Here is a 25293-nt window from a genome sequence, read left to right on the forward strand (position 1 = left end):
AATCTTATTTCAGAGGATAAGAACCACCCATTTACATGCATACTTCGGTTCCATGTATAATAGACACCAAAAATTTTCGAATTGTCTGAGATTGTGTAGTCCAAAATATGATTTAAACAGAATCATTGAAGCAACATATAAATGTAGTGTTAAATAACCATTATAAGAGTACTAAAACGTTGGGCAAAGTAATTACGTAAGAGCTGCATAATTTTACAGAGCTTCAACAACTAGGGCTTTTAGTTGGAGAATTTCCATAACCACAAATTTAATACGACCATTATTCTCAATGATGCTCACTCGAAAACGATCCTTACTGCTACAGCATAAGGCTTTTCTGGTATCTAAAATCACAGACAAGATAACTTAAAGTTAGTTCAGTGTTTACATAATTTCATTTGATTTAGTTGGACGGGAAGAGATACTCATTCTTGCACTAATATTGTAAGTTAATCCGTTACACATTCTAATGGATTTTGATTAACAATACACATAAAGTGAAATAATAATGTTCCAAGCCAAACATACTATTTCGAATTGTGATTAAAATTTTATGTAACAGACAGAAGTGGGTTATTTTAATGTTTGAATTATAAATGTCCGTAATGTTTTGGATCTAGCAACTATTTGTGATGTGACTAGGGGCTTAGTGTTTTTTTTTTTATGAAGTATGCATATTTATTTTAAGACTTCGATATTTTACAAAGAGATCAGCTGTTTCTGTTTTCTTCAAAAACTCACTTGCTTCTCGTGCGATTACATAAATGTCGTTTTTGTTCAAACTCTTAGTTAAGTACGGAACCGACATTTTTATACCTACCTCAAACAATACATAGGAATTGGAATGTAAAAAAGCGCTGATGGTTTGAGATTTTTCATTAATCCAAGTAAGAGAATATTCGGGACTGCTTCTTATAGGTATTTGAAGAAGATGAGAGAAGTGCATGTGAGCAAATCAATGCGTCGCACGGAAACGATTGCCTACCTAGGGTTGGACCCTGACAAACGCGCGTTTGTCCCCAACCACTGTTTCTTTTAATTGCCCGCCGACGTAGAAGGAGCGGCAACTATCTCACTTGTAAACACCATTGAGTACCGTTTTTTACACTTATTTCTACATATATTATTCACTTATCGTTGCTGATTACTTTAACTCCAAAAAAAAGATGTGTGGTGTCGTGGGACACCGGATAGGAACGAAGTTCCTTATTATAAAAATATTAATATTAAGTTCTATTCGAGGTATAAAGAAAATAAAACTGGAGGTTCGCAACAACCCACGGTCATTCGGTAACGTGCGAACTTATTGTGGTACACTTCATTCACGGTTGTTTGCATAAGAGTTAGTGTATTGCGCAAACGAACGCTCTGAGATCGTGGTCAATGAATGATAAAAAAATATGTTATTTTTTGTACGTTATTACAAAATTAAGTCGTACACTGTGTGCATTACTACTTTGTACGTTATTACAAAGATAAGTCGTACACTGTGTGCATTACTAATAAAAATCTTACGTTACGGACGTTTTTTCCCGGTTAGGGTACCCCTCCGCATCGTTCCATAAGGAACTTCCAAGAATACGACTTAAAAACTGGGACCACAAATTTGTCTTGTTTGTCTACAAATTTTAACAGGAAATTTGCACAAACACAAACGCGTTATACGAATAAGGCATCGCGTGAGCAATTTCGTCTTAACAAAAAACAACTCGGTATTCCATTTAGATTTAGTATTAAGGTCGTGCTACATTGGCCGCACAGTCGCCTATTATAACGGCATCAGCGTCAATTCTAGTGTTGTGTAACACGCCTTGTATTACCAGCGTAATTTACGTCATTCTGATGTTCCTCGTCTGTTAATACATTTTAATCAAAAAATTCAGTATCAAATCACAAGTCCAGTAGAACTATCTTTAGAAATATATAATTTTTCAGTTTTTACAACGAAATAAATAAATGTTTGCGGATATATTTAAGTGGAAATAATACCAGTTTTTTACTTTAATTACGGGAGTTTTTTTTTACATATTCGCAATATTCGCATTCAAAATTTTAAGTTTAATACTTAACTTTAAAAAATATTTGATATAAAATTGCATTTTTCGATGAATTTTTCTCAATAATCCTGTGGTATGATACATGCTCATAATTAGAATACTCGAAAATCTAAGAAAAGACTCGTTTTTCTATCAACAGTCTATAATTTTCTTTGATAAACTTCCAGTCTGATAGGTAGCAATTTAAATAATGTAAGATGCAATAAAAAAGAAAGAAAAAGAATGTGCAATAAAAAATATATTTACAACCAATTAATTATAATACAAAAATCCTGTATTAGCAAAAGTTCATTCCTAAAACAAACACGTTTATGTGACTGGCTCACCTAAATAAATCAACTCAAACCATATTCGAATTGCAGAAAATCATTAATGTTATTTTTAAGATTTTCCATTGAAATGTTACGAAAAAAAAAACCAGTTCCATTTAGTTGAACGAAACTGTTTCTTACAAGTGAACTTACATGTGTAGGTTAATACGAATTTGTGACTTTCGGACACAAAATTAAATTTGCTAACAACCCACATGATAAAATATACAGGATGTATTTTTTGTTTTGGAACGAAGCTCCTTATGGTACGATGTGGAGGGGTACCCTAACCGGGAAAAAACGTCCGTAACGTAAGATTTTTATTAGTAATGCACACAGTGTACGACTTAACTTTGTAATAACGTACAAAAAATAACATATTTTTTATCATTCATTGACCACGATCTCAGAGCGTTCGTTTGCACAATACACTAATTCTTATGCAAACAACCGTGAATGAAGTGTACCACAATAAGTTCGCACGCTACCGAATGACCGTGGGTTGTTGCGAAACCGCCAGTTTTAATTTCTTTGTACATCGAATACAACTTAAAATTAATATTTTTATAATAAGGAACTTCGTTCCTATCCGGTGTCCCACGACACCAGACATTTTTTTTTTATCTAATCACATTTACGGGCCGGCATACGCGGCAGTGTATAAAGAATACGTACGAATCAACAATCCCAATCATAACGGCCGCAAGTACTTATGAGAACATGTGCGTTTCATCTATAACTACATTGATAATTTTTAAAATAGAAAAGATAAGGTAATCATGCTATATTTTTACGAGTACACAGATATTCAGAATAACATAGTCCTGTAACGAATAGGACACCTGAATGCAAGCGTACCACACAGTGTGTATTCCCTTGTCTCCATCGACACACGCTACTATCTTACGGCTATAAAAGGGTTTACGTGATCGAGATTCATCACACAAATATAAATACCTACATATGAGTTTCACAAGAATTCAATCTACTTAAATATGTAGCGGTCAAGCAATTTAAGCCACCGGAATCGAATCAACTAATAACTACTAATATAGATATTTGTATATTATAGATATATATTATTATAGATACAAATAATATTCTCACCATGGAAAAAATACAGGAAGTGAGAATAATAAGCCCGAGTAAGTAAGTACGTCAATTCATAAAAGCTGCGAGTGTTTAAAACAAAATAAATAGTTGTATCTAATTGTTGTAATAGTTGAATAGGAAAGGTATTCACTGTAATAATCAATTACTGTTCTATATTCAGTGTTTTCAAGACTCAACAATATATCCGTCTGACTTTTTCCTCAAGTTCCACAATCGAATTACTTACTGAAAGAATCTTCCTCAAGCTTGTAACTATACTTGAGACCTTAGAACTTATATCTCAAGGCGGGTGGCGCATTTACGTTGTAAATGTATATGGGCTCCAGTTACCACTTAACACCAGGTGGGCTGTGAGCTCGTCGACACATCTAAGCAAAAAATAAATAATTAAACGAGCTGCTTTAAGGCTACCTCATCGTAAGCGGTCGTAGATCATAATCGATCAAACTTTTAATAAATAAAAATAAAAACTACCACGGTTCTTTTCTATGGGCAATCTCACACATTGTAAAAGATCAATTCAATCTGAAAATAGCATCCTGTTTATAGGCTTACTCTGTGATTCATTGACGAAAAGCTTATCGTAAAAGTTTGTTGAGCTTTCATCGTTAGACGATAGCTTTCTCTTCGAATATTAATAACGTATTAAAAATTTATGGTTCGAAATCTAAAATTCAAAAGATTGGGTCATAGCGCACGATCGCTTTTAGCGTATATCGCTTCTATTGTAGATCGTTTGCAGGAGTATCAAATGGATTATTATGATTCCAACATAAAACCTCTACTGTATCATACAATCTAATAAAATGAATCATGGTACCTGCTTTGTAATCAGTGGTTGGAAATCTTATTCGGCGAAGCTTCTACGAAAACAGTGCGGGGTATTTTCAAATAAGAATTTTAAGGAAATTATGGACTGGTTAGAACAGTGTTTCCCAGCCTTTTTGTGCCCTTTTGTATTAAAAAATTTATTTGTTCAGTTAAGAAACATAAACGACAGGTTTTAGGAAGAAATCACTATGAAATTGTCAAAAACACAGTAAGTATTATTTGAAAATATATAATAAAAAATTGAAATTCAAATTCAAAATAATTTTAATACAGATTTTCTATATTTAGCGCGATTGCTCCGCTTCATTATCAAATTGCCAACTTGTGGGGCGTGGGCCCCACGTTGGGAAACACCGGGTTAAAAGTCGTTGGTCTACGACTCCCGTGTACCAACGTCATTGGGGCCTACTCAATCCGCATTGTACCTATACTTTTGAAATGTTAAAAAGTAGAATTGAGTATGTGCATAATTTTCGCAATTACGACCACACAAACAAGAGTGAACCATTTATGAGATGTTCAGCGCTTTTACATCAACTTCGATGATTTTCATTTATTTTGCATAAATATTTTATTTTTTTAAATTACAAGGTTGTAATTTAAAATAGATTGCCACTTGAATCGAATTAACTTATAATGAATTTAGTTTTTTTTATTGCTTAGAGGGATGGACGAGCTCACAGCCCACCTGGTGTTAAGTGGTTACTGGAGCCCATAGACATCTACAACGTAAATGCCACCCATCTTAAAATATGTGTTCTAAGGTCTCAGTATAGTTACAACGGCTGCCCTACCCTTCAAACCGAAACGCTTTACTGCTTTACGGCAGAAATAGGCAAGATGGTGGTACCTACCCGTGCGGACTCACAAGCGGTCCTACCACCAGTAATTACGCTAATTATAATTTTGCCGGTTTGATTTTTATTACACGATGCTATTTATTCCTTTACCGTGAATATTGAATATTAACAATCGAGGTCAACGAAAAATGAAAATAAATACCTACTTCGTAATCCCTCTTTTGCACTACTATCCCATTCACACTGTGCTGAGAAAACCGGTTTTATCAAAGAACTACTTAGATCGAGTTATTCGATGTAGTAAATCAGTCTTGTGGGCGACAAATATCTCTGACACGATAGCTGTACCTACATTTCGCACGAAATACGTTTCCATTTCATACCGATCACGATTTTGGTTTTAAATATTATGTAACAAACGAACAACAGTCAATTTTAATTTTAAAATCATCTTTAAATTAAACAATATTAGCTTCGATACACAAAATTATGGAATTACATTGTAAATAAATAATAGTTTAAAAAAACGCGCTTTGATAGAAAATCCGACTAAAAAAAGTGTGTGTGTCCGCTCCGACGCACGACTGGAGTTTACTGGATATAAAAAATTAAACGAAACAATACGAGAAATAGTTCTATATTACGACAACACGATACACTACAGATTATTAACAAATTAACGAGACACAAAACAAACGACTAACAAATATATGAAAATACAATAATGAGAGAAACGCGCGATCAGTACGAGGCTTTGTGGCGGACTGCCGGCGCAGCAGCCCGGCGTCACCTGCGATAACGCATTTCGTGTGACATGCGCAATCAGGCGCATAACGCATTTCGTGTGACATGCTAGTACGATTTTGGTCCCCATAATTTTCATACCCCGGGCCTATATATGTAAATCGATTCTAAAGGAGTAAACTCCAAAATAGAAACAAAAATTTAATAAATTCGAATTAAAAATAGTGAAAAAATTATTTAGTGTAAAAAAAGCGTGGGATGCATGGTATCAGTAGTTATAAATGTTTTATGAACAGATATAAGTAGAAGGGTTATTTTAATAATATCCTGAAAGCGCCCCACGCTTTTTTACAATAAAATAATTTTTTCTTACACTATTTTTAATTCAAATTTATTCAAATTTATTTTAATTGGATTTTCTATAAAAGCGTTTTTTTTTAAACGATTTTTTATTTTTTAGTTGAATTTAATTTTTTCTATATTTTTTTTTTAATATTGTATTGTCATCTGTCCTTAATCAGCATGCAAAATTTCGAGTTAATCGAATTCGACGTTTTGAAGGGGGTCAAAATCGTGTTTCCGTTACATACTAACATACATACGTCTGAAGCTAATAAAAGCGTGTTAAAAAAGAGTTACAATTATTATTCTTCTGTAACTTAAACATCAGCTGTATCAGTATGAATATAATATCTATTGAAGTTTTTCTCCTCAACAAATCGTTGGTGAGCGCAAAGGAAACAATTCACGTTCCAAATTTAAAATGTCGTTCGTTCTAATGGAAATCTGTAGCTTTTAGGCGCTGGGCACACCGGACCATCACGGTGTGAATGAATGACGTGGGTGTTGCCATTCATAAATAAAAAGCACATAATTGTGCCGATTTACCGTACCAGCAATCACAGACGCTATCTGTCTTGATATTTGTTACGCTTTTCCTTTCCATTGTGCGTCAAGTTGTTTGTTACTTAGAAAAAAGTTTTGTATTCTTGTACGATATGGCAGTGCGAATTTATAATTCCAAAAAGAAATTTTACGTTTGAGGGTCGATATACGTATAGGCAGAAATGATTGTGTTCAAACTTAGTGTATCGAGTACTAGAAATACTACTCATATCACATTTAGTGCGTTCTGTGACATTTACAAAAATTGCTTAAAATTTTTTGTTCACCAGATGAGACTCTGCCAGAGATTATACGCCTTAGACGATAAGATATTTGTTTTAAGTAAAAACGTACTAAAAATATGTCCATGACGAATGAGGTCACTTAGATATAATTTATCTTTGATATCTCAATCTATATGTTTAGATTAACAATATTGTCGTATCATTTAAATATTACATTCAACATTATGTTCCGCTGCCAAATATGTTTCGATAATGCAATGTGAAGATAACCCCGGCTGAATTGTAATATCACTACATAGTATAAAACAAAGTCGCTTTCTCTGTCCCTATGTATGCTTAAATCTTTAAAACTACGCAACGGATTTTGATGCGGTTTTTTTTAATAGATAGAGTGATTGAAGAGGAAGGTTTATATGTATAATAAAATCCATTAAATAGTGGAGAAATCAATAATAAATTACAGTTTCCGAAGCGAAGCGAGAACGGGTCGCTGGTTAATAACAAAACCTTTGTTTTAATTCAGCGCACGGTTTAAGTAGCGGCTTGCGTCCGGTCACCCAAAGGGATTAGCAACTTGGAATATAAACGGATTGCTTGACACTTTGTATGGACATTACGTTAATTATCTAACGGTATTTGTAACAGTTATTGTTATTAAAAGAAGTTCGTTTAGTTTGCACTGACGCATTTTTATTGACTAAAATCCCACATCTATTCTAAGTATATTAATACGTGAAGCAAAAACTTTGTACGCCTTTTTACGGAACTTGTGCGGACGGAGCAGTGTAAAATTTCCCACACGTATAGAGAAAATATAGAGAAGGATTGCAGGAGGTTAATTAATTTTTTAAATTATACATTAAACCAATAAATAAAACATTACACACACTACCATGTATTTGACAAACACACGCATATATACTTTTTTGTTTATTGTCAAACTTCTGTCATTGTTTAAAGTCTGTAGTCTATTTGAAAATAGATTAATATTGTTTCTCTTTAGTATAATTTGTCTATAGTGTCGTCTTGGTGAAATCTGTCATTACTAAGTAATCTTTGACAATAGAACCATAATAATGTTCAAACTTATAATTTCAATTATTTATAGTCGAATTTCGACTACTGGGGACTACTAGTTAAGTTAAAAAGATTATACTAATTTTCACATCAAACTCATAGAGATACTCAACTCTGTTCTAAATACTACAACAGTTACAATAATATAACAGTTAAAAATATATATATATATATAGTAGTAAGGACATAGAAACTTTTCGATTACATTTGAATTTCAAATTCTGAATTCTGTCCTCCAAAACACACTAGCGCCACAATATTTTTATTATGGTAGGAATTTAATAAAACTTTTAGTGGGAGTGACGCGTTCCGTGGAACTTTATAGAGCTTTTATCCCTCACATTTGAATTCTTTTCGCAGTCTAAGCTCTGCCCTTTTTGTTGACTGAATTTAGATTGACTAGACACTTATTAGCATATTTATGAGAAGGTCCTCTATTTTACAACTTGAATTAAATATGAAAAGTATCATCTAATTACTTAGGTAAACTGAGGGAAAAATTGGGACAAACATTCGTGTGATGAACAGGTTTGTTTGCCCTTTGTCTGATTGTTTATTATCTATATATGTTAATAGTTAAAACGTATATAATTATGTATGTAAGTCTCTGGTGCCCATAACACAGGGGATCCTAATTTGGGGCCCGCTGACCGTGCGTAATTTATTCCCAGCTATCCCAATGACTTATTAAGTAAGAAAATAAAACAAAGGGTTAATAATTGGAGGTGATGGGTCGAGTCCACTTGGCTAGGTGCGTGGACCCCAAATGCTTAGAGTATATGTATTTCCATGTACTAATCCTCCTATTTCCGCGAGACACGCACGCGCCTGCTTTGAGGGTAGAATACTCATCATTCCAGTTTAGTTTGGAATCCGAACACTTTCCTCAACTTACCCTCGTATATTCAGTATCTGTTTAAAATCACGCTAATTCTGAATCCGATTGCTCACATATGTCAATTAAAAAATCAGTGAATCACGAATTAATGATTTAACAAAATAAAGACAATTAGAGCCATTTTATCACATAATTGGTTTCTTTAGATCTAACAAAACAAAAAAAACATTATGAAAATCCATTTAGCATAAACTATAACTAGCTTGAATTGGTAAATAAACAAGAAAAAAAGCTGCTGTGAACCCAATTAGCAGTAAAACCCACATTTCGAATAAATTACGTTCAAAATTTAACATTTACATCGGCTGACAACATTTTCTAAGGAATTAGTTACGTCATTCGCTACTTTTAACAAAAAGTTAGCCTAGTCATAAACTTTAAGGTGTGTTCATAATGTTCTAACATCATTATTATGAAATACCCAAAAATAAAAATTCTTATTGTATAAATATTTGTAGTGTGTATTTGTATTGTAGTTAGTGACTTTGACTTAATCGTTCATGTTCTATACGTTCTTACGTCGATTTTCAGAGCTGGATCTTAATGCCGCTGTAACTGGTAATGTAACAGATATTTCTGTTGTAATAATTCTGTTCTGTTTAGAGGAAGAGGTAGACCTAAGAAAAATTGGATAGATTGCGTGAAAGACGACATGTGTAAGAGGGGAGTGAGTGAAGAAATGGTATATGGTAAAGGAGTATGTATGTAAGGAGAAAACATGTTGCGCCGACCCCAGGTGACTGGGAGACTGGGAGAAGGGCAGGAGAATGATAATTACTGATGTAATATCACCAATATACGACTCTTAATGTACTAGTAGTTTCAATAAAAGAGTGTATTTAAACCTTAGCGCCAATCACAAAGAAAAGTGGTCGAGATTCGTTTGTTACAATGTAAGTCATAATCATAGCAAATCTACTTAAAATATATCAAATACACTACTGAAGTTCACTGTTTCACTGAAGATTCAAATTACTAATAAACGAGGAACTAAAAAAACTTATATTTATTTGGAATCTATAAAGGTCCTGTTATTAATTCCCCCGCGATGCATCTACATTACTGTACTACATATTTTGTTTTCAAAAGTAATTTGACAGTAATTTGTTTAGCAGTGAACAATTTGCTAGCTCCATGCATTTTGTGTCTGTAGCATATTACGATTAGTATTAGTATTACGATACTTAGTTTATTCGCTACATTTTTTTCAGCAATTTAATTAATTGCAGACGCGCACATAGATTGTTTTTACGCTACCATGCGTAAGAGGTGTGCATCTCTGGTAAGCAGAGGGACAGCTCCAATAGTATCCTGAGCATGATCGCAAGCAGGCTGGACTGTGTATACATGGGTCGCTGTGGTGCCATCTCCCATGGGATGTTACGACAGTAATTCATTGTGATGTAAATATAACTACTAACATAGGTCTAAGTCTTATTAACAATTTATAATATAAGTCATGGTTACTTGCAATAAAAACATTATTATTATTATTATTATTAATATAAACAAATTCTTAAAAGAACACGACTATTTCCACGAATATTTCGTCTTCTTTTTATTCATTGAAGCATCTATTAAATAGCAACATCGTTTTAACATTAGCTATGTAATACCGACCTAAGTCTGCGTACATTAGAGCTTAGACTTGGCAGTTTCAACTAGTTTTATAACTATACGTTTTATAGCTATTTTCACATAGCACAATTTAAAGCTCATTGTAAAATAGAAACGAAACATGTATACGACTGTTCGTGCGACATTATGAGTCTAGAAAATTTGTTGTTTAATTCGATTATAAATCGTGGAATGCCCATTTGTTTATATGGGTTGCGTATTTCAAATGCTTTAAGGTAACAACTATATAAATAACAAATGTAATAAAGTAATGGAGATTTGTGGGCTTCGATAACCAATTAATATGAGGTAGGACCTAAGTTCACTCACCCATCTAAATCAATTAAAATTAGTGGAATGTGAAACTGAAATGACGAACAATAGATTTAATCTATCCTTTTGAGATTCGCGCTCTGTTGTCTAACCTAAAGCCAAAAACGGCATCACCCCATCTCTTCCCGCTAATGCCGAAAAGGCGACTTAAGCATTGATTGATCACAGAACAAACACGTAGCACCGCGTCCTAAATATTATAATCAGTTATCGCCAATTTCACTTAGATACTGGGGGTAGGGTATATTGTAAGCCCACACGAGTAAGTAACACCATCATGTCTATAGATTGACTTCAGTAATTACTGTGGCTAATAATTCGTTTTTATTACATTACTTAACGAGCAGTGAGTTGATTTTCATTTCGATTACAGTACAAAATATTTAACTAACTACTTTCTCTCATCTGATCTTAGATTCATATAAATTTACTAGCTGATCCGACAGACTTCGTAGTGCCTCAATCTATAAATAAAAGACCTAAATTTTTCTATAAAATAAACTTAAAACAAAATCCGTCCTACGGGGGACACATCAAAGGAAAAACAAAATTGTTATTTTTATTTAATTCCAAGTATTTTCATATTTATCTACCTTTTAAACCTTCTCTGGACTTCGACAAATAATTCAAGACCAAAATTAGCCAAATCGGTCCAGCCGTTCTCGAGTTTTAGCAAGACTAACGAACAGCAATTCATTTTTATATATATAGAAGATTACAATGTACAAGCACTTGAAACGTTAAGCCCGATTTAGGAAAAGTTGGTGTCAAATATGAAGTGCCGCGATCACATAATAAATCGTTGAAGTAAATTGTTATTTTATTCACTCGTGAAGCGTCTTAATATATCTAGCACGGAAATAACATAAAGTCACATTCCGATAGAGGCACCCGTCACGCGCGGACGTGCTCATCGACCACTCGATCGCCCGGCCTTTGTTCGCCCGGCTTTTGTTAGCCCGGCCATTGTTCGCGCGGCCTGTGTTCGTGGTACATCTGCCGACTAAGTGCTCTTCCTGGAAGTTTTTATTTGTTTTGTTTCCTTTTGTTATTTCTGTGTTCGTGGTACATCTGCCGACAAACTGTCTTCCTGGAAGTGTTTAATTGTTTTGTTTCTTTTTGTTATTTCCGTTTTGTTGTGATTTTTCTTTGTCCTGCAGTAATCGTGCCGCATCGCCACCTGTGTTCAATAGAACCGCTCAGGTCCGAGAAGTTGGGGCCTCGCCGCAAGGCGAGTGTTTTCTAAGACCCAGGGTAGCCCCACCTGGGCACGTAGACATCATGGACGCTGTATTTGCGGAATTTCTCCGGCTTCGCTACCCAAAGCTCACTTCCGAGTTTCAGGCCTTCAAGGCCGATCACACTGCGAGCCCTCTCGTGGACTCCACCGAGCTCGCTGCTCCTGCGTCGCCTGTACCTGCGTGCAAAGCTTCTGCATCGAGCACCGCAGCCTCCGTCGTGCCTGCCGTTCCCGCGTCGCCTATACTGGCGAGTAAAACTGCTGCGTCGTCCGCCGTGGTCACCGTTCCAGCAGCGCGATCATCCGCGGCCTCCGTCGCGCCGTCCAAAACACCTACTCGTAGGTCACCTGCGCCCGCCTCCTCGTCCTCCGACTCTGACTCGGAGATGGAGGTCGACCTCGCTCCCGCCTCATCGACGGATGGATTCACCCTGGTGCAAAAGGGTAAGAAGCGTGCCGCGGAGTCTCGAGCTCCCGCGGCCGCTAAAATTAGCAAAGCCGCGAACGCGTCGCGCCCCCGCCCTCAGACTCCCGTTGCGCCTCCAGCCCGTGCCACTCCGTCGCCGCGTCCGGTGGCACAAAATAAAGCCCAGACCCCTCCCCCGGTAATCCTTCAAGAGAAGGCAGCTTGGGAACGAGTTTCCCTGGCCCTTAAGGCCAAAAATATCAATTTTACGAATGCCCGTAACCTCGCGAACGGCATTCAAATTAAGGTTCGAACATCCGACGACCATAGGGCCCTCTCTTCTTACCTCCGTAAGGAGCGTATAAGTTTCCACACATATACGCTCCAGGAGGAGCGCGAACTCCGTGCCGTTATACGTGGCATCCCTAAAGAGTTGGATGCCGAGCTCGTCAAGGCCGACCTTCTCGAACAAGGCCTACCGGTTAACTCCGTACACCGCATGCACACAGGCCGCGGAAGGGAGCCATATAATATGGTTCTCGTCGCCCTCCAGCCTACCCCCGAGGGTAAGCAAATATTCAACATCCGAACGGTCTGTAGCCTTTCCGGAATCGCAGTCGAAACCCCACACAAGAAAGGCACACCTAGCCAGTGCCATAACTGCCAATTATACGGGCATTCTTCCCGTAACTGTCACGCGCGCCCCCGATGCGTCAAGTGCTTAGGCGATCACGCCACGGCCCTATGCACTCGCGATCAAAAAACCGCGACAGAACCGCCTAGCTGCGTCCTGTGTCGAACACAGGGTCACCCCGCAAATTACCGCGGATGCCCCCGAGCCCCGAAAATAAATCGCCGCGTCGCCCGCCAAAACCGCCTCCGAGCTTCCGGCCCAGACATCAAAGCCTTGGCACCCTCTGTGTCGCAGGCTAAGCCAGCGTTCGTTCCGGCGCCGGTGCCCAGTGTCTCGGCCTGGGCGAAACCGCTGCCATACATGAACACGGCTACAACTCCCTCCTCCGCGATTCGTCCCGCCCCCGCGACTCGTCCCTCTCCCGCGACTTGCCCTCCGACCGCGTCCGACAATCTCGCTTTAGCGATCGACTTCTTTCAGTCGATCAACTTTGAGCGCGTTAACGCTTTGGGCGACGCCATTCGCTCTGCCTCCACTGCACAACACTTTATCGCCGTTGTGCAAGAATACGCCGACGTATACGCGTCATTAAATACGTACGTCCTCCCCTCACTCCGCCGGTAATCAATGGCGTATATAAGTAGAATAAAGCCCCTATCCGTAACGATAGGATTTTTTAACGCTTACGGTCTCGCAAATCAGCGTGATCAGGTTTCTGACTTTTTGCGTGACCATCAAATTGATACCTTTTTAGTGCAGGAGACCCTACTTAAGCCCGCGCGCCGTGACCCTAAAATCGCGAACTATAACATGGTCAGGAACGACAGGCTCTCTGCTCGTGGTGGTGGTACCGTCATTTACTATAGAAGAGCCCTGCATTGCGTCCCACTCGATCCTCCCGCGCTCGCTAATATCGAAGCATCAGTGTGCCGAATCTCACTGACGGGACACGCGCCGATCGTTATCGCGTCCGTTTATCTTCCACCGGATAAGATCGTTCTAAGCAGTGATATCGAGGCGCTGCTCGGCATGGGGAGCTCTGTCATTCTGGCGGGCGACCTAAATTGTAAACACATTAGGTGGAACTCACACACCACAACCCCGAATGGCAGGCGGCTTGACGCGTTAGTCGATAATCTCGCCTTCGATATCGTCGCTCCGCTAATCCCGACTCACTACCCGCTAAATATCGCGCATCGCCCGGATATACTCGACATAGCGTTATTAAAAAACGTAACTCTGCGCTTACACTCGATCGAAGTAGTTTCAGAGTTAGATTCAGACCACCGTCCCGTCGTTATGAAGCTCGGTCGCGCTCCCGATTCCGTTCCCGTCACGAGGACTGTGGTGGATTGGCACACGCTGGGCATCAGCCTGGCTGAATCTGATCCACCATCGCTACCGTTTAGCCCGGACTTTACCCCGTCTTCTCAGGATACCGCTGAAGCCATAGACATCTTAACGTCACACATCACCTCGACATTAGATAGGTCATCGAAACAAGTTGTAGCGGAGGACTTCCTTCACCGCTTCAAATTGTCCGACGATATTAGGGAACTCCTTAGAGCTAAGAACGCCTCGATACGCGCCTACGACAGGTATCCTACCGCGGAAAATCGTATTCGAATGCGTGCCCTACAACGCGGCGTAAAGTCTCGCATCGCCGAAGTCCGAGATGCCAGATGGTCTGATTTCTTAGAAGGACTCGCGCCCTCCCAAAGGTCTTACTACCGCTTAGCTCGTACTCTCAAATCGGATACGGTAGTAACTATGCCCCCCCTCGTAGGCCCCTCAGGCCGACTCACGGCGTTCGATGATGACGAAAAAGCAGAGCTGCTGGCCGATACATTGCAAACCCAGTGCACGCCCAGCACTCAATCCGTGGACCCTGTGCATGTAGAATTAGTAGACAGTGAGGTAGAACGCAGAGCCTCCTTGCCACCCTCTGATGTGTTACCACCCGTCACCCCGATGGAAGTTAAAGACTTGATCAAAGACCTACGTCCTCGCAAGGCTCCCGGTTCCGACGGTATATCCAACCGCGTTATTAAACTTCTACCCGTCCAACTCATCGTGATGTTGGCATCTATTTTCAATGCCGCTATGGCGAACTGTATCTTTCCCGCGGTGTGGAAAGAAGCGGACGTTATCGGCATACATAAACCCGGTAAACCAAAAAATCATCCGACGAGCTACCGCCCGATTAGCCTCCTCATGTCTCTAGGCAAACTGTATGAGCGTCTGCTCTATAAACGCCTCAGAGACTTCGTCTCATCCAAGGGCATTCTCATCGATGAACAATTCGGATTCCGTACAAATCACTCATGCGTTCAACAGGTGCACCGCCTCACGGAGCACATTCTTGTGGGGCTTAATCGACCAAAACCGTTATACACGGGAGCTCTCTTCTTCGACGTCGCAAAAGCGTTCGACAAAGTCTGGCACAACGGTTTGATTTTCAAACTATTCAACATGGGTGTGCCGGATAGTCTCGTGCTCATCATACGGGACTTCTTGTCGAACCGCTCTTTTCGATATCGAGTCGAGGGAACCCGCTCCTCCCCACGACCTCTCACAGCTGGAGTCCCGCAAGGCTCTGTCCTCTCACCCCTCCTATTTAGCTTATTCGTTAACGATATTCCCCGGTCGCCGCCGACCCATTTAGCTTTATTCGCCGACGACACGACTGTTTACTATTCCAGTAGAAACAAGTCCCTAATCGCGAAGAAGCTTCAGAGCGCAGCCCTAGCCCTAGGACAGTGGTTCCGAAAATGGCGCATAGACATCAACCCAGCGAAAAGTACTGCGGTGCTCTTTCAGAGGGGAAGCTCCACACGGATTTCCTCCCGTATTAGGAGGAGGAATCTCACACCCCCGATTACTCTCTTTAGTCAATCCATACCCTGGGCCAGGAAGGTCAAGTACCTGGGCGTTACCCTGGATGCATCGATGACATTCCGCCCGCATATAAAATCAGTCCGTGACCGTGCCGCGTTTATTCTCGGTAGACTCTACCCCATGATTTGTAAGCGGAGTAAAATGTCCCTTCGGAACAAGGTGACACTTTACAAAACTTGCATAAGGCCCGTCATGACTTACGCGAGTGTGGTGTTCGCTCACGCGGCCCGCACGCACATAGACACCCTTCAATCTCTACAATCCCGCTTTTGCAGGTTAGCCGTCGGAGCTCCGTGGTTCGTGAGGAACGTTGACCTACACGACGACCTGGGCCTCGAATCTATACAGAAATACATGAAGTCAGCGTCGGAACGGTACTTCGATAAGGCTATGCGTCATGATAATCGCCTTATCGTAGCCGCCGCTGACTACTCCCCGAATCCTGATCATGCAGGAGCCAGTCACCGTCGACGCCCTAGACACGTCCTTACGGATCCATCAGATCCAATAACCTTCGCACTAGACGCCTTCAGCTCTAGGAGCAGGCTTAGGGACCTCGGTAACCGTACTCGTCGAACTCGACAAAGAGTTCGCCGTGCAACCTAACCCATGAATCAGCTCGCTGAGTTTCTCGCCGGATCTTCTCAGCGGGTCGCGATTCCGATCCGGTAGTAGATTCATTCGCGAAGCAGCTGCTCTTGAGCTGTTAGGTCTCCTTCGGAGGCGCTCGGGTAGCTGTTAGCAATTCCCACCCCTCCTGGCTGAGCCTTTGCTCGCCCACCTGTCCTGGTGAAACTGGAAAGGCCTCCGGGCCACCAGTAATCCTTCAATCATAAAAAAAAAAAAAAAAAAAAACATAAAGTGGTTTATAATGAAATCGCAGCGGTAATAAATACGATTGTTAAGTACTCTTTACGTCACATAAGACGTTAAGTGACCACACGCAACACAACATGCACATTAATTACAAAATCCTTAACTGGGACGCTATTAATATACTGTGTTGTTTTATCTAGCTGCTTTGAATGTGCGCTTGAGAATGTTAAGTATTGAACTGAAAACACTCATGTATGTGATTTGTCAGTTTGCTTGCATTACGAATGTTCATAAGCAATGGTAACCACTTATAATCAGGTGGAGTGTTCAATCCATTCAACCCAAATCCATTTGATTGATTCGGTAGCGCAGTAGCCGACGCCCATAACCTTTGCAATAGACGTCTTCAGCTCTAACACTAGGAGCAGGCTTAGGGACAAAAGAGGTTGACGTGCAACCTAACCCATGCATCAGCCCTCTGAGTTTCTCCTCGGATCTTCTCAGCGGGTCGCGGTTCCGATCCGGTAGTAGTTTCATTCGCGAAGCAGTTGCTCTTGAATTGTTAAGTCTTCTTCGAAGGCGCTCGGGCAGCAAATCCCACCCCTCCTGGCTGAATTTTTTCTCGACCACCTGTCCTGGTGAAACTGGAAAGGCCTCCGGGCCACCAGTAATTTTTCAATCATAAAAGAAAGTTGGCGCCCCTTTATGGGCTGGTACTTTAGTGGGTTCGATTCCCACTTTTGGTAAACATTCGTGTGAAGAAACCAGTTTTTATGCTCTTTATCTTTTACTATATAATAATGTGGGCATATATTTGAACGTAAATAAGTGTGTATTTTAAGTGTCTATTATTATTAAGTGTGTATTTTAGTATCAAATTCCGATAGTTTGGTGCATGTGTGATTTGTCATGGATTAAACATGTATTTATCTTTTTATTATCATTTAATAATGTACGTATCTTTATCGGTGATCTTCGTTAAAGGTTATATAGTGTCGAAATTCAGTCGAGATCACGAACCTCCCACAAATACATTAAAAATGAATAAAATTAAAAAGATACGCCACGCTGCCTAAACTAAATGTGTTTATGTAATGAATGCAGATATCTGTAATAAATGTAAATACATTGAAAACAACTTAATCCATTAGATTTAATAGATTAATGAATAAATTAATTATGCGTCGTCTCTTAATTTTATTACGCACTGAATCACGGCTTTCTTATTATACACATTGCATTTATATACGATTTTAAAACAATACGATATAAAGATAATCAATTACCGTAGACCAAATATACTGGTGGTAGGACCTCTTGTGAGTCCGCACGGGTAGGTACCACCGCCCCGCCTATTTCTGCCGTGAAGCAATAATGCGAATCGCCCGGATGGAACGAAGTTCCTTTCGATTAATTAGTGAAGGAATTGTAATTTTTTTTTTAAGTTATGATAATAAATTACGGCATTATGAAGAAGAAAAAAACAATACTATGAACTAAATTACTATTGTTGAAACGCTATCTCGAGAAACTTTACTCATTACGCGGACCAATCGGATACGAGCAATGTCACGCGATAAGCGCCTACACGTTGATTGGTCAGAATGACGGATCTAAAAAGTGTCGTGACAACTTTTCGTAAGAATTTTTTCCGTCTAGCCCCCTTTCACAAAGCGCGATAAGGAACTACGTTCCAAAAAAAAAAAAAATGAGACATTTTAAGTTGTTATTATATTACAATTTAAACTTAACCAATGTTATAAGTCATTTGATATTTGATGGAGTAATATGAACAATAGTTATATCCTATTACAATACAATACGTTACAACATAAGCAATGATTGTCTCAATAAACAGCAATACGAAATCAAGTTTGCCTGTCGGAGTACATAAATGAAAAGTTGCAGAATTCGACTTGTGACAACGTATTAAAAAGAATGCTATTGCTCTTTACGAGAACAATGCGCTATGACTATCTGATTTACCAACGTTTAATACAATATATGTGTATTTCAAAAGAATACAAGGATTTTTGAAACTTTTGAAAATTTTCGAATGAAAATTTTTGGTGCCGTTATAAAAGTGCGCAAGCAAACACATTTGTTTACGGTATGATATTTCTTTTAAGTTTGCGTGAATAATGCCCTATTCTAATTCCGTATAGAGTAATAGATTATTTGCGAAAGCAACGAAGCTCATGCATCTCTGTTTGCCTATTCATATCAAAGTTATTTTAGTCATCTCTATTAGCTATATCAATCAAAACATATTGGACTTATACTCATGAGAATGTCCAAATAACTAAGTCGAAGTTTGTACGAAGCACAAGTAATCGAGTCCATGAAAATAAAGAAAATTGTCGCTTTAAATATCTGAAACTAAGCATCCTTTACTGTCTGCGCGAATACCTATGCATTTTAATTCTTCTTCTGAGTCGGTGTCCTCATTACTGAAGGTCGTGTTTAATCTAAAATGTGGACCACTCGATGCACAATGCTTCCCCACGTCTTCCTGTCTTCGGCAGTTTTTATAGCCTCGGTTATTGGCAGGCCGGTGAGCTTCTTAACCAGTTCAGACCAGCGGATAGGTAAGCGTCCGCGTGATCTTCTCAATTTTAATTAAGTAAAGAAAATATAATTTAGTCACGAAGTCTGAAGGGTTAATCTGTAAACTCAACGGCAAAATAACTATTGAGTCATGCGATCTATCGTCGGAAACGATGGCCAAGGCTGTGCGATCGGAGGCAGCAGCGCGCGAAGCCGTCCACACTATTGTTTTATCAATCACAGCTATTGTGGCACTTTTTTCTTTTATTTTTCCATTTACAGCGGCCCTATTCCCAATATAATAGTAGATCGTAATGAGAGGAAGCACGCGATTCTTCGTTTGATAGACCCCACCTCGATTCATTGTTATTGTTTGTCGTTCATTTATATTTTGATCGAACGATTTTTAATGACAACTAATTATGTTTTCTAACCTTCTAAAAGAATTCAATTTTTCAATCATTTTTACAAGCAATTTATTATAAAAACATTGACATAACTTTTTCAATTGTTTACACGCAAATTAGGCCTCTGTTTTTTACTTTTTTTTTCTCTTTAAAATGCTTAGAAATTTAGCCCTCATATGGCTAGACCATACTACAATGCAAGGTCAAATCGCAGTGCAGTACGGACGTGCAGACGGGCTGTATCGATCGCATCCCGAGCCCCGTCTGTGGCACGCACACCACCTACTGTGTAAAGAGACCTTTATAACTTACGATTCTAACAGACCCGACTGGAGGGTGTTACGTGGTTTAAATAATAAGATGCCGGCGCGCCGTTTTAGAGCTTGCGACTTTAGTACCCAGACGTTGCAATCCCATTAAATATATTATTGTAGACTTAATGCGTTTTGAAACACACAGGATTCTATTAATCTGCGTTTTTCGAAATCCCTAGAGAGTTTGAGAGATATCATATTGTTATACAGAACAATACACGTCTCGCGATTAAAATATTAATGATTGTCACACTATGTAAGATGTTTTTGATTTACTATAAAAGTAATGCGTAATTCGTAACCAAATGCCTAAATCTACATTCCCCAACACATCTAAAACTGTTGATAAACAATATTGTGAATACCTCGCAGGTTTCTAACAACTAATCGCTTATCTTAACAAAGAATGAGATCAATGTTATTGAATATAAAATGAGTTCATCGAATTCCTGACTTGCATTTGCGATTTATCGTCGTTAGCAGTTCCGATAAACTGATATCGAAAGTAAAACGTGTCAATGGCAGTTCTTATATTATCGACAAATTTATCTTTATTTTATTGGTTTAAAATAATAAGTTGTTAACAGTTGACTGGCAATCAACGTATTGGTGCTAGATCTCTAACGTGACGAATGACTTTTGACATTAATGACTAGATTATCGAAAACTGACGATTTTGGATTTTTAGCCGATTTAAGAAAATATGAGGTTCTTAATTCAACTATTATTTTATTGTTCTATATTTAGTACGTGGTGCTTGTCGTGTGATTTCATTTAAATTTCATTAAGAATTAAAAGATCTGACCTGGATTATTTTTAAGGTATCTTTAATAACGCATATTTAATATAACTACATTGATGATATTTCTCATTTTATTTGGTCGTTATTATTACTAGTCATTAATATAACATAAGATTTACTGAATAAAGGGAACAAACATGAGATCAAACTATAAACACGTTTTTATCACATTTTCAAAAATTTATTTGTTCAAACAATGCAAAAAGATATTTTGCTTTGTTTACTATATATATTTTTATACGGTCACTCTTTTGATTAAATATTGTATTTTCTGAGTCATTGTTCACGAGAGTAGGTATCAGCATCCTAAAGATTTCTCTAATGAAGCAGTAACCACTAAGCAAGCGGGGCTCATCCGCCTCAAATGTTAAATAAAGAGTATCATACGACTAATGCTTTAAAAGATTATTATTTAAAGACACATATTTATTAGTTAACTACTATGATATTACACATCTGCGTTTACAGTTTAACCGCGAAGGCTTTTTTTAAATGCTTTGTTCTAAAAATAAAACCAGCAACATTCATGTTTTTAAGTATTCCTTTGTTCTTGATTTCACAATTTCCTTCGTTGATAAGACGTAAAATTTGCTTAAACAATTTTAAGATGACACGTTTACGCTAACCAAAAATTTTCCAACCCTTTTTTTTCCTAGTTTTTGCTAGTAACCTCGAGGAGTTATGCTAACATCACCGAAAGTGTAGGGTTCAGCCTGGTAGACGTTGCTAACATCTGCCCTAGCAAAAGCAGTGCTTCACTGAATCTACTACCTGATCGGAATCGCGACCCACTGAGAAGAACCGGCGAGAATCTCAGTGGGCTCTGTCTGTGGACTTTCTTACCAATCCAATGAACAATTTATACTATAAGGAACTTAAAGGTTGCTGTGTTCCAAAAACATTTCAGATACTCTTTTCGCTTATTTTTTTTTTGTATTATTTTAAATCTGATAGTGGTTTTTTCAACGAATATCATTTCTAATACGTTACAACTTACAACAATGAAAAGTAGTTGTCACTCGCATAGAGATTACAGAAGAACACTGTCCGACGATATCGAAAAATGCATAATAATTGTGATTACGTGCATTCCCGTAAACACGTCTAAGTTAAGCTAATCTAAATGTTAGGTATATTTTGGGGCCATCAAGATCCTCATTTATTTATAGACACCAATAAAAAATGTGACACTCTCCGGTTAGCGCTTCCACGTTCATATATGGAACGCAGGAAGCAAACAATTATGGATTCAAATCATGTCGTACCCGTACACAAATACGATATATCGTACGCTATAAATAACATTCACTCTGTTCCGGTAATCCTACTCGACTGGCATGGGGCTGTTCGCTTAGGGAAACTGTCAAGGTCAAAATCCGTAGTAGACGTAGTAAAATCAACTTTATGTCATGTTTATTGATAGTGTCGGCTTGTTTCGAAATAGAATAAACAATGATACATTTGCCGTTGATACTATTTTGGAAATATTTATGAAGAATGTACATATGTATTTGTTTTCTTTTGCCCGAGAATTCCGGAACGTTCAAATAATGTACATAGACCGTGATTTATTTTCTAGGATTTATTTTTATTGCTTAAATGGTTGGACAAGCTCACAGCCCACCTGATGTTGACGACCGCCAGTCCGGCGTCCCGAGGGGGAGGGTGATGGGAGAGATGTGCTCCGCACTAAACACTTCACTTTCCCCCCTTTGCCTTTTCATGAGTTCTGTCTCATGCGAGGTTTGGACGTTGGTTGTTGAGCGACAGGAGGTTTTAGTCAGTTCGACTCTGACATACCCCGCCCAGTATCCCCAGAAAAGGGCAGAAGTCCGGCGATTTCCTCCTGACCAAAAAAAAAAAAAAAAAGCCCACCTGATGTTAAGCGGTTACTGGAGCCCATAGACAGCCACAATGTAAATGTGCCACCCACCTTGAGATATAAATTCTGAGGTCTCAGTATAGTTACAACGGCTGCCCCACCCTTCAAACCGAAACGCATTACTGCTTCATGGCAGAGATAGGCAGGGCGGTGGTACCTACCCGTGCGGTCCTCACAAGAGGTCCTACCACCGGTGAGTATTGCTTTAAACGGGCAGGCAATTAAATTCAGCGCCCTCCTTTAGTAGCCACCTTTGCTCGCGGTTATCAGCAATTCCATGGCGACAGTTAAGCCACTGCCTACCGATATGGTTAGACTACAAATGGACCGGAAAGCACGAATGTTTTGTTGAAATAACGACTAGACATATAGCACCCACAGGCTAGTAGTAGCAAAACACACAGACTAATATCACTGTAAGATCCTATGACATTATTTACAAACAATAATCAACATTGTTTTCCTAACAAAAGCTACATTAATATCTTAACTCGCGGATAACAAAGCATGAGTTTGTATGTCTAAACGTTGTCGAAATTAAAGACCAATAAAGAATATTACGAAACATACAATTGAAGTGGTGTTAAGTGACATTTTTGACGTAGAGTCGACATAAGTGACAAGGTCACACGCACTGTTGTCACGTGTCCAACATTGTAAAGGTTACTACTATGTAATTACGAACAATGATGTGTAATTACCCGTATATTTGCTTAAAGTATTGTTCTGTATACTTAACATGGACGAGCCGGGACGTAAATATACCTTATGACTCGACAATTGTAATCATAGAGAATCGTATTGTTTATTATTAATAACAATAATAATTCACGAGTTGTCCGATATTTATTATTAATTCATAGTAATGGTAATCATAAACGCGAATAATCAACGTAAATTTAAATTGAAATCTATTCAGAAATAGGGAAATTAATGACATTTTAATTTCATTGTTCATAGAAATGGACAGAATCCATTTATCTTAGTGGAGAATACAATTACACGCTATACCAGTTTCCTCTGAACGTACCATCCACCTGGTATAAAGTGGCTGCTTTACCATAGAGACATCACAACATCAATGGCGTCACTCACATAGGAATGAGGTTCAAGTCTCAATGTACCACTAATTAATGCCACTTTAATTTAGACTCTCTTCTAAACCGGAGAAAACTAATGGGGGGTATATTTCTGTACAAACTAATTCATGGAATAACCGACACACCTAATCTATTAGCCCAGATAAAAATATCAGCCCCTAAGTACCAACCAAGAACGAAGAAATATAAACCGTTTATAAGAAAGCCCGCTCGTTCGAATTTAGGTGCTTACTCTCCCTTAAACAGAATCCTTTGGGACTACAATAATGTCCACGGTAGCGCGGTCTCCGTCAATGTTCCTTCGGAGTTGTCCGATTGCGCTGAACTTATTTTAAGTGAAATAGATGTTTTTTCAAATTGTCTCACTACTTACAGGAAAAATCTGTCGCGGATCATCTCCCAATTAAATTAATCTTAAGCAATGAATGAAATGTATCCAATTCTTAGCTGTATATTTTATTTTTATTTTTGATGTTAATGCAATGTCGATTGCACCTATAATTGAGGTGACATCTGCCATGAACTTTTGTCAATTTGTCAATGTTTTGTATTGATGATCACTTTGTTGGTGCAACTTATTAAATAAATAAATAAATAAATAAATAAATAAATAAATAAACTCTTCAAATCGAAATGAGTCGAATTGAATATACATACTATTATTACAGGACCTACTAGCTGAGCCGGCAGATTTCGTAGTGCCTCAATCGATAAATAAAAGACAAAGTTTTGTATGAAATAAACATAAAACAAATAAAAGGAATTCGTCCCACGGGGTACACATTAAAGAAAAAACAAAATTTTTATTTTTATTTAATTCCGAGTATTTTCATATTTATCTACCTTTTAAACCTTCTCTAGACTTCCACAAATAATTCAAGACCACAATTAGCCAAATCGGTCCAGCCGTTCTCGAGTTTTAGCGAGACTAACGAACAGCAATTTATCTAATATATAAAATTCTCGTGTCACAATGTTCGTTCTCATACTCCTCCGAAACCGCTTGACCGATTCTCATGAAAATTTTTATGCATATTCAGTAAGCCTGAGAATCGGCTACTATCTATTTTTCATACCCCTAAGTGATTAGGGTTGTCCACCCCTAACATATTTTTTTTTATTTGGATTTTTTTTTTTTGTTATAATGAGGTATTATGTGGTTGAATGAGGTTTTGTTATTTTTATTATATATTCCCTCATCGTTCACAGCACTACATACCTCTTTCACTCATTTACCACATCCTTACACACTTATAATAAGTTAGTTTTTTTTTCTACACTAGAAATTCCCTAGAAATCTTATATATGGCAAAACAATGTTTGCCGGGTCAGCTAG

At 38.4% G+C, this 25293-nt stretch overlaps 1 protein-coding gene across 2 annotated transcripts in view; it reads right to left on the minus strand.

Moving 5' to 3' along the window:
* Positions 1 to 25293, minus strand: part of LOC101743821 (hybrid signal transduction histidine kinase I) — a 224546-nt gene that overhangs the window by 156034 nt on the left and 43219 nt on the right. The gene's annotated exons all lie outside the window — the stretch shown is intronic.

The sequence above is a fragment of the Bombyx mori genome, chromosome 22 (assembly GCF_030269925.1).
Source record: "Bombyx mori chromosome 22, ASM3026992v2".
NCBI lineage: Eukaryota > Metazoa > Arthropoda > Insecta > Lepidoptera > Bombycidae > Bombyx > Bombyx mori.